Raw genomic sequence first — 18685 nt, forward strand, 5'->3', positions numbered from 1 at the left:
TTTTATTCTAGTCAGGCACCTGAGATTATCAGTGTGTACCTTAGCATAACTCTCCTGCAAGGTAAGTGCTAGAACCTAGTTTTGCAGAGACTGAGAGGTGAGATGAGTTGCTCAAGGACATATGGGTAGTGAGTAACTGAGTCAAGAGTTGAAGGTCAGTATCAGGCCCATTGGCTATAATTTAGCCTTTGGACATGCTACATCTCCAAAGACTGAGGTCCAGGCACCGGAAACACAGAGATGCCCCATGTGTCAGTTTTCAGTCTGACTCCCTATGCCCAAGCATAAGAACCTTGGTATGAACCCAGATGGCATCCAGGTTTCTAAGGGTATACCACCCACTCTCCCCCACCCCCAGCAGTGTCCTGCTACTGCCAATCCCTTTCTTTTTTTTTCTTCAGTTTTTATGGTTTTATTTAAACACAAAACATGCACGAGCTGGCTATTCATTTTCTTCACTGCGTAGCCTGGCATTAGGATTGGTGACTCTGATGGCCAGCTGGGCTGCTCTTTCTACAATGGCTTTGCGGTTCTTGGAGGAAACATTGTGAGCAATCCCAGCACAGTACGATTTGTTGCACATCGGCAGCACTTCCAGCTCCTTGACATTGTGGACCAGGAACTTCCAGAAGCCACTAGGCAGCATGTGCTTTGTTTTCTTGTTGCTCCCGTAACCAATGTTGGGCATCAAGATCTGGCCCTTGAATCTTCTACGCACCATGTTGTCGATACCTCTGGGCTTCCGCCAGTTACGCTTAATCTTGACATATCGGTCTGACTGGTGCCGGATGAACTTCTTGGTCCTCTTTTTGATGATCTTGGGTTTCACCAGGGGTCTGAGGGCAGCCATGATGCCGGGTAGGAGATGGCTACCACCTCGGCAGGCAGCGCCCCCAATCCCTTTCTTATAGTGTTATGATTAATGGTCATGGTCCACTTATGAGTGAGAACATGTGGTAATCGGTTCTTTGTTTCTGTTATAGATCACTGGGTATTATAGACTCCAAATCTATCCAAGTTGCTGTGAAGTCTATACTTTTGTCCTTGTTTATAGCTGCATAATACTCCATCATGTATACGTACCACATTTTTTTAATCCAGGCTACTTTCGATGGGCAGCACAGTTAGTTCCATGTTTTTGCTATTGTGAATAATGTTGTGATAAACATGCATGTGCAGGTATCTTTTTCATAGAATGATTTTAATTCATCCAGATATATTCCTAGAAGGGGAATTGCTGAGTTTTATGAAAGGTCGACATTTTGTTCTTTTAGAAATTGCCACACTGTTTTCCACAGAGACTATACTAATTTACACTCCCTCCTACAGTGTAGAAGCATTCCATTTTTTCTACATCCTCACCAGATATGTGTTTATTGCTTTATAGATGATGGCTATCCTGACTGGAGTTAGGTGGTATCTCAGTATGGTTTTGATTTGCACTTCTTTGAAGATTAGTGAGACTGAGCATTTTTTCATGTATCTGTTGGCTGCATGTATGTCTTCTTTTGAGAAGTGTCTATTCTTATCTTTTCCCACTGTTTAATAGGGCTGTTTGTTTTTTTCCTTTTGGCACATTTGAGTTCCTAGTTGGTCGTGGATGTTAGGCCTTTGTCAGGTATACAGTTGGCAAATATTTTTTCCCACTCTGTGGGCTGTCTCCCACGCTCTTGATGATTTCTTTTGCTTTGCAGAAACTTTTCAGTTTGAATAGGTCCCACTTGTCCATCTTATCTTTTATGGCATGGGCATCTGGGGTTTTGAATTGGTTGCCTATTCCAGTTTCTGTGAGCGTGTCTCCTGCATTTTCTAAGATTCTTATAGTTTGATGTTTTACATTTAGGTGTTTGATCCATTTAGAGTTAGTTTTTGTGTATGGTGATAGGTTTCAATCTTCTGCATGTGGTCAACCAGTTTTTCAAGACCATTTACTGAATAGGTTTTCTTCTCCCTAGTGGTGGTTGTTGGGAGGCTTTGTTGAAAATGCTTTGGTTGAGAAATTGAGGTTTGCTTCTGGAATCTCTATCCTGTTCTGTTGGTTTATATTCCTGTTCTTGTGCAATACCAGGCTGTTTTGATTATTATAGACTTATAATAATGACGTTTAAAGTGTGGGAGTATGATACCTCCTACTTTGTTTCTTTTGTTGAAGATTGGTTTGGCTATTTGTGGTCATTTGTGTTTTCATATGAATTTCTGTATTGTCGTTTCCAGGTCTGAGAAGAATGATGTTGGTAATTTAATGGGTATTGTGTTGAATCTGTAGACTGCCTTGGGTAGGATGAACACTGTAACAATGTTGGTTCTTCCAATCCATGAGCTTGGAATGTTTTTCCATTTGTTTGTGTCTTCTTTGATTTCTTTGAGCAGAGTTTTGTAGTTGTCATTGCAAAGTTCCTTCACTCCTCTGGTTAGGAAGATGCTGATGTATTTCATCATTTTTTTTGTGGCTATTGTAAATGGAATTATGCTTTTTATTTGATTATCTGCCTGTTTGTTATTGGTATATAAGAAAGCAACTGTCTTTTGCACAATTATTTGTACCCTGAGACTTTGCCAAAGACATTTATCAGTGTAGGGAGGTTTTTCATAAATTCTCTTGGGTTTTCAAAGTATAGGGTCATATTGTCCATAAAGAGGGATTACTAGACTTCCTCTTTTCCTTTTTCAGTACCCCTGATTTTCTTCTCTTCTCTGATTGTTCAAGCTAGGACTTTCAACACTATGTTGAACTGGAGGGGTAGAATGGGCAGCCTTGTCTTATACTGGTTTTCAGGGGAAATGCTTCCAATTTCTGTCCGTTCAGCAATATGTTGGCTGAGGGTTTATCATAGATGGCTGTTACTATTTTGAGGTATGTTCCCTCTATGCCTAGGTGTTCAGGAGTTTTTATCAAGAAGGGATGCTGGATTTTATTTTATTTTTATTTTATTTTATTTTATTTTTTGATTTGGAGTCTCACTCTGGCACTCAGACTGGAGTGCAGTGGCCACTCCCGGCCACCGCAGCCTCGACCTGCTGGACTGCAGCGATCCTTCCGCCTCAGCCTTCCAAGTAGCCGGAATTACAGGCACGCACTACCATGCCCGGCTAATTTTTTGATTTTATTTTAGAGATGAGGTCTCGCCCGCCCAGGCAGGTCTCGAACCCGTGGTCTCAGGCAGTCCACTCACCTCAGCCTCCCAAAGGTGCGTGATTACAGGCTGAGCCACCGAGCCTGGCTGCTGGATTTTATTTAAAACTTTTTCTGTGGCTAGTGATACAATCATATGGTTCTTGTTTTTACATCTGTTGATATATTGAATTACATTTATGGTCTTATAGATGTTGAACCAGTCTTGCATCTTGGGGGTGAAGCCTACTTGGTCATGGTGAATGATTTTTGAGATGTGTTGTTGGATCTGATTTGCTAGAATTTTGTTGAGAATTCTTGCATCTATGTTCATCAGGGAAATTGGCCTATAGTTCTCTTTCTTTGTTGGATCTTTACCCGGTTTGAGTATCAATGTAATGTTAGCTTCATAAAATGATTTGGGAAGAGTTCTTTCTCAATTACCTGGAATACTTTCAGCAGGATTGGTATCAGCTCTTCCTTGTAGGTTTTGTAGAATTTCACTGGAAAGCCATCTGGTCCAGGGCTTTTTTTTTGTATGTAGTTTTCTTATGATGGAGTCAATTTCCTGGGTTGTTATTAGTCTGTTTAGGGTCTCAATTTCTTCATGTTTCAATCTTGGGAGGTTGTATGATGTCAGAAAGTCCTCCATTTCATTTAGAATTCATGTTTGTTTCCATACAATTGTGCATAGTAATCTCTGATAATCTTTTGTATCCCTTTGGGGTCAGTTGTGACTTGATCTTTTACATTCCTGATTTTATTTATTTGCGCTTTTTGTCTCTTTTCCTGGTCAGTCTGGCTAGTGGTCCATCAATCGTGTTTATGCTTTCAAAGAACCGGCTTTTCGTTTTGTTGTTGGTTTTTTTCCTGATATTTCTGTCTTCTATGTCCCATATTTGTATTTGAACTTTTACTTTGGTGATCTGGATTCCACTGCTGAAGTTAGAGTTTTGTGGTGTTGCCTTTCCAGCTCCCTTAGGTGATTTGTTAGGCTGTTAAATTGTGATCTTTCGGTTTTCTTGATGTATGTTCATAGTTATATAAATTCTGCTATTAATACTGCTTTTGTGGTATCCCAGAGGTTTTGGTAAGATGTGTCTTTGTTTTCATTTGTTTCCGGGAATCATTAACTTCTCTTGATTTCTATTTTGACCCAGGAGTCCATTCAGCATCGTACTGTTTAGTATCCATGTCTTTGTGTGTTTGGGGGGAATTTTGTTGGTGTTGATATTTATTTTTATTCCACTGTGGTCTGAGAAGATGCATGGTGGTATATTAATCTTATGAAATTTGTTATGCTTGATTTATGGCCAAGAATGTGGTTGATTTTGGAGTATGTTTTATGTGGTGATGAGTAGAATGTATATTCCATGGTTGTTGCTTGGGGTGTTCTGTAGGCATCTATTAAATCCATTTGGTTGAGCGTCAAGTTGAGGTTCCAGATCTCTTTGTTGATTTTTTTGTTTTCTTTTGTTTTGTTTTGATGATCTATCTAGGGTTGTTAGTGGGGTACTTAAGTTCCCAGCTAGGTTAGAGTCAATATCTCTTTTTAGTTTACTTAATAGCTACTTTATAAATCCAGGTACTCTTGTGTTGGGTGCATATATGCTTAGGATGGAAATTTCTTGTTGATGGATTGAATCTTTTATCATTATGTAGTGTTTGTCATTCTGTATCTTTTTACATTTTTGATAGCTTAAAGGTTGTTTTATGTGATATTAAGATGGAATGTTTTTCATTTATTTAGGTATTCTTTAATTTCTGCAAATATTTGATAGTTTTCAAAGTTTAAGTTTTACCTAATTTTTTTCTTAAACTTATTTGTAAATATTTTATTCTTTTTGGTGCTATTGTAAATGCAATTTTAAAATTTCATTTTCTTATTGTTCATTGCAAGTGCATGGAAATTCAGCTTTTGTATGCTGAGGTTGTATCTTGAAAACTTTTTGAATTTTTTATTACTTCTAGTAGATTTTTAGTGGATTCCTTTGGATTTTCTATATACAAGATTGTATAATCTCAAATTATAATTTTTTTTTTTTACTTCCTTTCCAATCTAGATGCCTTTTATTAGTTGTTTTTTTTTTCCTGCTGAGTTGTCCTGCTGAGCACCTCTGATGCAATGTTGAATAGAAGTCTCAAGTGCAAGCATTCTTGTCCTGTTCTTGATCTTAGGGGGAAAAAATCCATTCTTTTATCAATAAGTAAGATGTTAGTTGTGGGGGTTTCATAAATGTCCCTTTTTTTAGGTCGAGAAAGTTTCCTCTTCTTAGTTTGTTAAGCTGGTCATTAAAAGAATGTTGGATTTTTTTTTTCCAAAGACTTTTATTCGTCTACTGAGCCAATTGGGTTTTTAGGGTCACACTATTTTGAAGTTATTAAAATTCAGCATCAAAAATTTATTGTGGTTTCTTGTGCATTATTTTTATTCTTTCAATGGTGTAAACTTAATTTTTATTAATCATTAAGTCTCATCTTTGATATTTTTGGCTCAGATGTAAATATAAACTGAGTTTTTAAAACTTACCTTAATATTGGCATTAAAGTAAACTGTATCAATTAAATACTTTCTTATGTTTTGAATGGGAAAGTCACACTTCCAATAGTGATAACCTCCAGAAGCATTTAGCACTGGATAAGTTAATCAGTTATTGATAATTCTGGCAAATAGGTTTGTATTTGTAGACCTGCATGGCATTGTTAATTCCAAATTACTAATGACAGATGAAAAAGCACACCTTCAAAAGCTAATAATTTTATCTTTGTGAGCAGCATTGCCAAGTTGGCATAGGGAAATGTGCATTTTTAATACATTTTGAAAAGGACTATCTGAATTCTGTCAGCCTTGGGTTTGTTTCACACTTTAAAACTGTCTTTGCCTACGGTATAAACAACTTGAATGTTCTATTTATTTTTAACATTGCCATCTGTCACTGTTAGATGCCAAATCTGAAAGATGCAGCTATAGTTTGAGACTGAAAATTTAAAGCTCTCTATACTGTTATACAACAAGGGTAATAGGAAAATTTTTCCTTTGGAATCTATTCTTAATGTTCATAATATGTTCGATTATTTGTGTATGCAGAAATAAAAGTAATGAGTCATCATGTTCTGACCAAGATAGCAAGTATCCATAGTACATTAAGACAAAGTTTGAGAGATAGAGAGAATTGACAAAAGAAAAAAGGAAGATGGAACCTTGTCCATAAGAAATTAGCGTTTTGTTCAATTACCATAGGACATGTTTTGATGGAAGATGAGGTTAAGGTGATGAAAAGTCGAAGGAAAAATGTTTTTTGTGTGTGGTTACCTTGCTTGGAATTCACTGAGTATCTATGTATTGATGTCTTTCTTAAAGTTTTTTATGTTTTCAGCTATCATCTCTTCAGATAATTCTTTTTGTCCAATTCTCTTTCTCCTCTCCTTTACACATCATCTCCTTTGAGGTTGTCTCACAGATATTGGACTGTGTTCTATTTTTTCCACTCTGTTTTTCTTTCTCTCTAGTTTGGAGACTTTTTATTGACCTACCTTCAAGTTCAGTGATTTCTTCCCTCTGCTATGTGTAGTCAGTGATCTCATAAGCCCATATAATGAATTCTTCAGTTCTCATATTCTTCATTTCTAGGATCAACATTTGGTCTTTTTAATAATTTCCATGCTGCAATTTCCCATATTTTCACATTATCTACCTTTTTCATCAAAGGAAGAAGAAAAAAGTAGAAGGGGAGAAATAGAAGAGAGGGAAAAAAGAGAAGAGGGAACAGTGAGAGTGATGGGGAAGAAAAACAAAGCTTATTTTTGAGAAATTAATGTCCAGAAATGAAAGACCAGGGATTCAGACAAATCATCTCCCTGAGAACAGTTAAACACTTTTGACAGAAGTATAGAAACATCTGTTTGAAGCATTAATAAAACAGTTAGCAATTACTGAGCCAAGGTGAAGCAGAAGGAAATCTAGAGAGTGACCCCCTAATAGAGGAAGTCACAGCGCTAGGGGAACATAAATTGGAAGTCAGAGCCCAATGAGACAGAGCTGCTGATAAAAGCTTTGAGTTGGGATGTGTTTGTGTGTGTGTAAATTGATGTAAAAATGCAGAGCCGAGAATACCCAAGACGACTTTGAAGAACAAAAAAGTGAGAAACTTACCGCGATAGATATCAAGATTTATTGTAAAAACCTCACTAATTAAAACACTGATATAGACACAGAGATAGACTCATAGATCCGAGGAACAGAGCAGAGTCTAGAAACGAGCTTGTATATATATAGGTACTTGATTTATGATAAAGGCAGGACTTGTCAAAAAGGCAATCAAAGGGTGCTAGATAAATTGGACGTCTGAAAATTTAAAAAGAAACCTGACACCTGTTTAGCACCATCCACAAAAATCCATTTCAGGAGTACTACAGATCTGAATGTGAAAGGTGAAATAATGAAATTTTTAGAAGGTAATACAGGCCGGGCTCAGCGGCTCAGCCTGTAATTCCAGCACTTTGGGAGGCTGAGGCAAGCGGATTGCCTGAGCCCACGGGTTCAAGACCAACCTGGGGAACTTGGCAAGACCTCAACTCTACAATAAATAAAAAATTAGCCGGGCATGGTAGCGCACACCAGTAGTTCCGGCTACCTGGACAACTGAGGCAGAAGACTCGCCGGACCCTAGCAGGTTGATGCTGGGGTGACCATGAATGTGCCAGAGTGAGACTCCAACTCAAAAAAATAATAATAATAAAAAGAAGATAATATAGTAGAGTATCTTCATGACCTTGAGTTAGATATAAAATATTAATTATAAATGAAAAGCTTAATAATTAAACTTAATTAAAATCAAAAACATTTTACTATGCTGTTAAAATAGTGAAAGGGCAAATCAAAAAGTGGGAGAGATATTTACAAATCACATATCTAACAAAGGTCTCATAACCAGAGCGTATAAAGAATCAATATGAGAAGGACAAACTGATTTTTTTTTAATTGGTGAAAATTTAGGTACTTCACAACAAATAGCCACTTTATTTAATAAGCACATGACAAGATGTTCAACATCATTAGTCTTTAGGGAAATACAAATTAAAGTCTTATTGACTCTCTAATACACACCCATCAGAATGGTTAAAATTAAAGAGTAACAGTACCAAAATTTGATAAGGAAGTAGATCAGTAGGAATTCTCATGTGCTGACGGTGTGGATGTAATTTGGGACAATCATTGTCTGGCATTATCTACTGAAGTTAGCACATATATATGAAGGGGAGGACCCAAAAAATCCAGAATCAAATTTTGAAGGGCAGGCGCTCTGTAGTACAGGCTTCCCCTGCTAGGTTAGTGTTCTAGGAATCCATTGGTGGGTACACCTGCCCACACCATGCTGAGTGTTCAGCCCTGTGTCCCACCCTTTCTATTCACCCAGTCTTACCCTGAGCAACTTTTTTTCCTGTTTCCCTGATGAAAAATGTTCTCAAAGGGAAACATTTTGCCAATGTGGAAAAGGTGAAAGAAAAAATGGCAGAAGCACTAAAAACTATCAAAATCAACAAGTTCAAAAGCTGTTTTGAGCAGTGGAAAAAGCATCTTAATAGGTATATTACATCAAACAAAAAGTACTTTGGAGGTGACTAAATTTTAAATATGTAAGAATAAATACACAATTTTTTATAAATAGATTCTACTTTGCGGAGGTTCCCCCCTCATAAGTACTATAGCTAAAATAGTGAACACACCAGATAGGAATTCTGCTGTTTGGTGTTTCTACTCATGTATGATGAGAGGGAGAGAGGCAAACAAACAAATATATAATATGTTAGATAAGTGTTCATAAGGCTGAGAAAGGAGTACAGAGAATAGGAAATGCTGAGATGTGGTTCATGTAGGGTTATAATTTCAACAGAGGGCAGGGTGGTTAGGGAAGGGCTCATTGGAAGGTTACTTTTGAGCAAAGACCTGAAGGAGATGAGGAGGGGAGATTTGCTCATATATGGGGTAAGAGCTTTCCAGAGAGAGAACAGCGAGCATAATGATACCAAGCTGGATATATGTCTAGCTTGTTAAAGGGTCTGCAGGAAGGCCAGATTGACTATTGCTGAATGAATGAAGAGAGAGAGGAGGTCAAGAGAGAGAGATCAGATCTTCACTGGGGCCTGGACACACTGTTGAGATTTTGGCTTTTACTTAGAATTAGTTGGGAAGACACTGGAAAGTTTTAAGCAGAGTTGTAGTTTGGTCTCATTTACCTTGTTAATAGGATAACTTTGCTGTGTTGAGAATAGGAGGATGCAACTGGAGTCCATCATACTAAGTGAACTACCACAGAAACAAAAAACTGAGTACCAAATCTTCTCACTCATAGGTGGGCCCTGATTACTGGTCGCATGAATACAAAGGAACAACAGACACTGAACTGGGGCACACAACTGCACACTAGTACCAGGTCCACTGTTGGGAGAGAGAGGACCTGCTAGAAACCCATACCTCACCTGTATGCAATTTACTTATGCAGTAAATCCTCACATGTACCCCACAACTCTAAAATAAAAGTCATACATTAACAAAAAGAATAGGAGATGAGGAGATAGGTGGGAAAGCAGGCTGGCAGTGGCTATTGGAATGAGCCAGGCAGGAGATGATGGTGATTTAGACTAGGATGGTAGCTGTGTAAGTGGTGAGAAGTGATATGATTCTGTAGATATTTTGGCCATGGAGCTGGTAGCATTTGCAGACATACTGTGAAGGATTTGAGCCATTCAGGTAGCTTTTATAATAGAATGATTGGAATGTAGCCATTGCCTTTCCAGTGAATTCTCTCCTTGCCCCTCCTACCCACACAAAGATACATCCCAAGCCTTGGGGGTGGGGTGGGAGATAGCCTCTAAACATTTTGTTAAATATGAGAGAAAAATGAGAAGTGACTCTTCCTACCTCTCCTGTGCCATATAGTCACTAGGTGACACAGCATCTTTTCAATGAGTCATATTTTTTTAACTTTTTATTTTGAAATAATTGGTCTCAGAAGTTGCAAAAATAGTAGAGAGAGCCCGCCGCACTTATTTTACTTCTCCCAGTTGTAACTTCTTATATAGCTATATAGTACATTATGAAAACCAGGAAATCAACATTGTCACAATACAGTTTGCTAGAGTACAGACCTTACTTCAAATTCACCAGTTTTTGCATGCACTCATTTTCTTACATGTATTTTTATGTGGCATAGAGTACAGCTTTTTGAGTTTCAGGTGAGAATTATTGTCATTAGTGATATAATTCTCCCACACTCAGGCAAATGATTGTGGAATTTAGTTATTCCTATCTGTGCTTATAGGTTAGGTAATATGAGGGGCTAACGAATAGCTCTAAGTATTCCTAAGATGGCTTTCCTACAGTACAGTGTGTATTTCTTTTCACTCTTTCCTCCCCCTTACTCTCTTCCTCCCAACCTCTCCTTCTTTCTTTCTTTTCTTCCTCTTTTTTCTTTCTTTTGCCCTCCCTTGACGTCTTTAGCACTGACTAAGGAAAGGCTTGGAGGAAGGAGTGTTTTTAGTTTAAAATTAAAGAAGAATGGCTTTGCCTTCTCCAATATGAATAAATTTTCAGAGCCTTATTTCCTGTTCAGCAGAATCCATAAATTCACAACTGTTCCATTGTAAAAAAAAATTAACATGTTTTGTTCCTGCCACATATTGGAATTTTCTTTAGTCTTTCTTATTTTAAAATCACATTAATTCATTATTTTTCTCAATGTGGCCTATCATTTATCAATAATTTTATATTCACAGCTATGTTCAAAGAGGAAGGAAAGAATAAGCTCAGTCAACACAGAAGATTTTGGCATGGTACATGGTGAATACTCTTTGAGTATCTTATCTCTTGCCAATTAATAATTGTGTAACCGTGGCAAATTACTTAATCTTCCTGCCTTGGTTTTCTCATCTGCAAGATGGAATAATAATATAAAAATCTACTTTATAAGATTAGGATAAAGAACACTTTTAAGTACTTGGACATGTCTGGCACATAGTAAGTGTTATAATATTATTTTGTAAATTAAACAAAAATAACTGAATGTGGAACTTATATTAATGTAAGTAATAAGGCCTTTGGAACAGAAAATATGTCCATTTTTTTCAATTCATTTATTACTTCAAATAATTCTAACTGGGCTAACCAGTTCAGTACTGTTATTTTGTGTAAGTTTTGAATCTCTTCGATATTTATATTGCAGTTAGGTAAGAAAATGGATAAGAATGCTTTTAAAAGTCACAAATTGAGATTGAATCCTGACTTGATCATAGTTGCCAAGAATTTTCATTTTACTGATGAAAGTTTCTGGTAGAGGAATAGAGTGCCTTGAGACCCCATGGGCGAAGAAGAGTTAAATATTTAACATCTGGGCATTGTATGCAGGAAGAGGTTATACCTGTGAAAATTTGTTTTGTCCTGGATTTTCAATTCCGAACAAACTTTTTTTTATTTTTTTCCCCTAATAGCTGCATAAAAGATTGTCTTAGAATTTTTCACAGAGAGACTATATAAATCGATACTTTAAAAAAGTGTTAGTGGAATAACAATGACAGTTCAATATCAGCAAAGATATTAAAAGACTTGTTTTCTTAGTCTGTTGCTGTTTTATGATTCAGCCTTTTACTGGCAGTACTTTTTACTTGGTCGGTTACTTATTTTATAGGGGTCTAAAATGCTATCATTTTTATTGTACCTACTCAGCAAATATAAACAACTGAATAGCAAGTAACTTTAAAAGATAAAAGACTATTTCAGTATCAATTTAATATGGTTGTTTTCTGAGCAGGAAATGCTCACCTGTGTGAGGTTGTTGGGCGGAGCTCTACTGGTGAAGCCTGTTCTGCAAGTGTGAGGTTAGGCTTGGGCGTTTCTGTGGTATTGCAAAGCAGTATGTGCTGAGAGAAGGATTAAGCTCCTGAAGGCAGAGCTCTCCCACACACCAGCCAGCTTGCTCCGCTCCATCACTGACTGAAAACAGGGCCAAGCGAAGTGCTGTTTAAAGGAGGCCTGAAAACAGAGCTGGAACCTACAAGTACTGTGGAGACCTGACTTGGAGTTAGTGGTGATGAGGTCTGACCTAGTGTGATTATGATTCATTTTCTACGCTTTGGCACAGAATGCAGAGCTGTTATATCCTGACAAGTCTACTGCTAGCTATGGTCATTTGGAATAATTTTAAGTACTGATCTGATCCTAAAGCTTGTACCACAGCAAGAGGTAAGGAGATCTCAATCAGTTACTCAAAATATTAGACTCAAAGAACATTTAAAATAGTTCACTGAAACTAGATTATATTTGAGCACGTTACCTTAGTTGCTTTTAGGTGAATGGTTAATTATCTAGAAATGGAGTAATTGATCATTAATATTTGTCATGTTTGTAGAGAGGTGATCACTTTTTGAAGTAGGGTTTTGTTGATTGTACCACACAGGTATTATTTTCCCTGTCAGTTTCAGGAAATACCTATTTTTCTCCTATTTCCAGTGAGCTTTAAAAAAATTTTTTTTCTAGTCCTGAGATTAATATAACAAAAGTTTTTATGATTAAAATAACATATTCATATTTATTAAGCAATCAATATATATTTTTTTATTTCTTTCTGGTGAGTTAATATTTTAATTATTGATTAATGGAAATGGACCATGCTGATATACTGAAAATAATTTGGTAGACTGTATAAAGAGGCTACTCAAATTAGCATTAGGAAGTAACTCTTCTGTCCTTTTCCCTTCAAGTATAGTGTTTAATTTTCTTATTGGCATTAGCAAGGATAACCATCTCCATCCTGAAAATACTTTGTATTAACTCTCAAAGATTTTACCACTAAGATAGTATTCTGTCTTTTTATGATGCCTTTTTAGACCTTGGTCTAAAAAGCTTTTCATTAAAATAACATGGAGACTAGGATTTTCTCTGAAACAAACCAGTGATTAAAAAGTTGAGCAGTTTTCTTTTTCAGGATTGTTGCACTCTTGCCAAAATGATAATATTTTAATTTTAAAACCATAAATGGGGGCATTTCAGAATTTATAGTTCCTTTTCATAGTCAGCTTTTTAAAAGCACTTATTGCTCATGATAATGATTTGAACCATGACTTCTTTTTAAAAGTATTATATTGTTCTATATGGTATTCAGTAGAAGAGGCAGAAATCTAAAATTTCTTAGATTGTTTATATTTAAGAAAATTATAGGAGGAAGGACTAGAAAGTGATATCATGTTTATATGTATTCTTACTTGGTGATCTCAGTTCTGAATTTAGGATGGATAGCCAGATTAGGTTTAGTTTTGACAAACTGAGTCGGATTTCATATTAGCCCTGTACTGAGTGGTATTCTTAGTTTTCAGAGGAAAGGTGACAAGAAATCGTAGTGGTAAAAATAGCTCCTATTTACTGACACTTATAGAGTTAAATGCTTGGCATGTTCATGTCATGTAAGCATCAGAGTAGCCTGAGTGATAACTATTATTATAGTCATTTCTGTTGTGTAGTAAGGGAATTGAGACTTGAATAGGTAATTTGCTCAAGATATTACAGTTAGGAAGTGATTAGGGATTGGATTATAACCCTCAGGTTTATCTGATTCCAAAGGCTATGCGCTTTGTTATTCGCCATGTTAAAGGTCAGGTCTTTGGTAGAATGAGCTTCCAAGACTTTTACCTTTAAAAAGACTTCATTAGTACCATACTATTTCAGTATAGAACCTTTTCCCTCCACTTCCTGCAAAACAAACAAACAAAAAACCTATAATCATATTACTTTTCCTCACCAAATTTCATAGCTTATAAAAGTCCAAAGGACTCTGTGATATTATTAAAATGAATATAATTATATTTTAATTTTAAAAACTCAGGAAAGAGCTTTTATACCATAAAGATTAAGGTTCTAAGTGTTCATATTTCTAGAACTAACTGTAATATTTTGGAGTTCTGTTACCTTAGATATACGTGGATTTTTAAGAATATGTGATTGTTATACTTTAATTTTCATAAAAGAGAATATACAAACAAATGTCCTTCTGAAATAGTACTAGTTTTTAAGCACCTTATCAAATAGTACTAGTTCATCCTGGAAAAATAAGAGCTCAGACAATTTTAAAACATCTTAGCAGGTTTTAAAATCTATAACCTGCATATTATTTCCCATTCGAGTTTTAAAATACTTTCCATGTCAGGAATTTATATCTATCTCATATTTCTTCCCACTTGCTTCTGGTAAAATGCAAATCTTCCTTTTGTTCTGTTTTTAGAAATGAAATTAGTCATAGTCTTTTATATAATAACTGAGGTGGTAAAGTCACCAAGTTAAAAATAATCCTTACTTTGTTTTTGTACAGAGTTGAGAAAACCAATCATATTTGTTTTAAATCTGAAATTAACATTTAAAAATAAAAACCAGTATCACTTTTAGCAGGAAAAAAGTATTACTTATTTATATCAACCTAAAATTACATAATCTAAAATCAAGCCTTCTTTTATATTTACAACAAATCTGTGTCTTCTAGAAACGTAATGTAGATAATAGGAGAGTCTTAGCTTAACCTTATGATCATTTTCTCAAGGGAACTATGATTTTTAAAGTTCTAACATATGCAGGTTCTTTTTTGTAACTGTGTACTCCTCTGGGAAGGGCAGAAGCATGATGTTGCTTTGGTTTCATTCTTAACCCTGAAGAAGAGATACAGTTTTATTCAAATACTGAAATATTTTAGCCATTGGCATGCCATTTAGCATAAGAGTTGTGCCATATATCCTGAAAAAGCAATTTGTTGTCTGTTTTCTGCTCCTCTTTTTACAAGTGTATTGTTCTTACCTCTTCTGCATCTAAAAGGTTCTTTTCTAAAATCCACTGCATGTAGAAATTCTAGATCCCTTAATGTCATTCATTTGCATTCCAGTCAGGAATGCCTTTTGAAATGGCTCCTGTTCTCTCTTCTAAGTAAATGGAAGCCTGTTTGACTTACATAACTGTTAGTAGCTTTCCCATTTTTCAATTAAGAGCCAGTACTGTCAGTGCTATTTTGAATTTTCCCTTGTGTATATGTAACATTTTTCAGATACCTGGTTTTCTCCCTTTGAGGTTGGAATGTTCACATAGCAAATTGTTATAGTTGCCCATGTTCTGGAACCTCATTCCTGGGCTGGTCCCAGATTTTATCTCTGTGACAGCGTCTTGCAGCTGCTATATACATTAGTTAGAAAACTGTGGTTTTTCTCTTCCAGAATGATTTATGATGCATTGATCAAAAGTGATTGTGTATTTTCTTGTTCTATAATAATTTCAACAGTATATTAAAATTCAAAAATCAATTTATCTAAGTAATTTTTGGATATACACTCAGGGGAGGGGAGGAAATGATTATCTAAAGCTGAACAACTGTTGTATTCTTGATTTAAAAATCAGACGCTAAATTCAGTGGTTCCTAAAGAGACACTTTAGGATTTTGCTCTTTGACCACCAACCTGGGAGAATGTAAGCTTTCAGAAATTCAGAACCTACAGTTAATATTTACTGTGTTTTTTTTCTAGTACAGTGAATTCTTGAAACCTTGGTCAAAAATTGTTTATAAAATATATGACATTTTCTAATAAAAAGAATACTGTAAATAACCATTATACTGTTGACCAAGGACTTATAAGCAAATAAGGAAATAAACAACAGTATAACATATGGCATGATCAGCAACTGTGATGTCTTTAACAATTAAAGGTAGTGCGAGCATCAGGTCCTGGAAATAGTTTTATAATGATGTTTGTTACGCAAATTAGTTATATAAGGATGTCTTATTACTGTTCTAAGCATAGGTGGAGCTAAATAATTAAATTAAAATCAATTGCAAAAGTAAACCTAATATGCTATATGTAAAACAACTTTAACAGTAATTTTTTAATCTTACATTTTTATGCCAATCTTTTCCAAGATGATTTTGAAGCCTGTAATTTTGTAATTTATTTCTAATCTTTTTTGCAAAGCTCTCCATGACTTTTTAAACAGTGTTTCTTTTTTCCTCCTGATAAATGTTCCTAACGCAAATATATTTTCCATAGACTTTAGAGCTTTCTATACTATTCGAATTTCATACTTTCTCAGAGTACTTCATGATTTCTCGGATATTTTTACCGAATTATAGAATCATATTATCTGGTGAAAATTTTCATTGTTCATATAATTAAACTGAGATCTAAACCAATTAATATCCTTTTCTAAGGTCTTATAACGAGTTATTGGCTGACTCAGAATAAAATCATGTCTCCACATTTTTGGTCCAGTACTTTTTCACTAGCACATACCTAGCCAATAATGGGTATGAATGGATAGGTGACCTTCATCAGAAGACTGTCTTACCATTGGAAATCAGTAAAAGCCTTTAATTACTAGATCATTGGTTTAAGTGTGTATTTTTAAATCTTCAAATAGAATTGCAACATTTTATGCTTACTCTGTGTTTTTACTACATACACATTATATATTTTGATATTGTAACTGAAGTAAGGAAAAGGAAGGAAATATGAATAATAGGTTATCTTAATAATTAGAGCTGGATACATAGAAGGGAGGAAGAGAATAAATTATCATTATTCTGATAATTCTTATTATAGTTAAGCTATTACACAGAATGTAATGGGATATAAGAAATTTTTATTTAATATACCTCTTCCTTTGTCTTGAAGTTTTAAGGAGATAATTCTGATGATTAGGGACTTTTTTATATTTTGAATTTAAATTATAGAGTGTGATGTTAACACACATTGATAATAAATTAGCTAATACACATAAAGCACTGGCACATAGTAAGCACTTAATAAATATTAGATATACTATAATTATTATGATGATGTTACTATAGTTTCTAGAGTTTCCTTCAATTTTTGTTGGATATCTGGTTTAGGATTTAATTTCTCCTTTTCTTCATATTGCCTTTATAGAACTGGGAACAAGCTGGTGGGTGGAGCCAGAGATAGAGAGAAAGTAGATCTACCATAAAAGAGACCAGAAGAGCCATAGAAATAAGAATAGAGTCAGTGACATAATTTCTTCAGAATATCCTTATCCCATTAAATAAAAATGTACTCTGAGCTTGATTTGTAAGAAGCTCCTTTATTCTCATTTGGAGGGTAATTTTTGTAAAACTGAAGAAATATGTCATCAGAGATATTCATGTGTATTTTCAGCCATTGGCTTAAAGAATATTTTTTATATCAGTATTCATCCTAAAAGCTATATTTATATTATAAAAAATGAAAACTTACAAAAAGTTCTATATTTCTATAGAATATTTCTAGTGTTTCTATATTACTGGAAAAAGTATCTTTGTCCAGTTCCTTTGATATTTGGGCCACATATTGAAATCTTATTCAGCTATCTAGAAATTTTTCATTAAAAGTTTTGTAGTTATTACTCTATCAAATCACAGCTTGATATATGAGTTTATTTGAACTCATTTATTTGTAAAGGAAAGCTTTGTTGGCTAAGGTTAAACTAATTTAATTGATATGTTCAAGACTAAACACTAAATAAAATTTTGATCACATTTTTCCCAATATGAGTGCTAGCTACACTTGTTAAAAAACTTTATTTTTCAATTGCCTAAAGATTCTTTCACATTAGATGACAATGCATGCTAAAGAAAGTTAGTTTTTGCAACTCTTGCCAATATCCTTTTAAATAAATTTGAAAGTGCTCAGTAACACAGTTCACTTCAGCTATTAAGACTATAAATGTAAATCTGTGCCATTTTTCTTTACCGCTATTTAAGGCATCTGTTGATGCCTTTTATTGTTTTTCTATTCCTTGCCTACATTTGCACCCAAGAGAATTCTTCTGTGTTGTTTTCCTTTACTAGAAGTTCACTTCTAATAATTTTTACAATATTCTTATGTTTATTACAGTTGCTAAGAGGGACTTTTGCCATGGCTTCAGGCTTTTTTTTTTTTAATTGCCACTTGCCTTCTCAAGTCTCTTGCACTCATTTATATCACTGCAAAGGATACAAGGGAAATAGGAATATAAAAATATCAAAAAATATAAAAGCATAAAAACAAGATTTTGGCTGGGCGTGGAGGCTCAGCCTATAATCCTAGCACTATGGGAGACTGAGACAAGAGGATTGCCTGAGCCCAGGGGTTCGAGACCAACCTGGGCAACTTGATGAGACCTCATCTCTACAATAAGTTACAAAAACTAGCCGGGCGTGGTGGTGTGTGTTTGTAATTCCAGCTACTGGGAAGGCTGAGGTGGAAGGATCGCCTAAGCCCAGCAGGTCGAGGCTGCGGTGGCCGTGAGCATGCCACTGCACTCCAGCCTGGGTGACAAGAGTGAGAGTCCAACTAAAAAAATGAAAAAAAACCCAAGATTTAAAAAAGTGGTTACAAGCTGGGCTCGTTAGCTATAACAAAAGTTTGTAAGACTTTTTTTTTTTTTAAATAGAAAAATTTATTGAAGGACATAAAAGAATCTTAAGTGGAAACATATACCGGTTCAGGTATGAAAAGGGTCAGTGTCATAAAGAAATCTATTCTCCTCTGAAATATTCTTCTCTTCTCCAGACAAGT

General features: G+C 35.2%; 1 protein-coding gene and 1 pseudogene across 2 annotated transcripts in view; one reads left to right on the top strand and one right to left on the bottom strand.

Moving 5' to 3' along the window:
* Positions 1-18685, top strand: part of LOC103259228 (rho GTPase-activating protein 32-like) — a gene marked incomplete at its 5' end in the record, with an annotated part of 94939 nt that overhangs the window by 51699 nt on the left and 24555 nt on the right.
* Positions 389-886, bottom strand: LOC110595533 (annotated as a pseudogene). Its single transcript, XR_002481904.1, has one exon. The product of XR_002481904.1 is annotated as a 60S ribosomal protein L32 pseudogene (transcript).

This window comes from Carlito syrichta, unplaced genomic scaffold (genome assembly GCF_000164805.1).
Source record: "Carlito syrichta isolate Samal-C Ts95f unplaced genomic scaffold, Tarsius_syrichta-2.0.1 Scaffold302567, whole genome shotgun sequence".
NCBI lineage: Eukaryota > Metazoa > Chordata > Mammalia > Primates > Tarsiidae > Carlito > Carlito syrichta.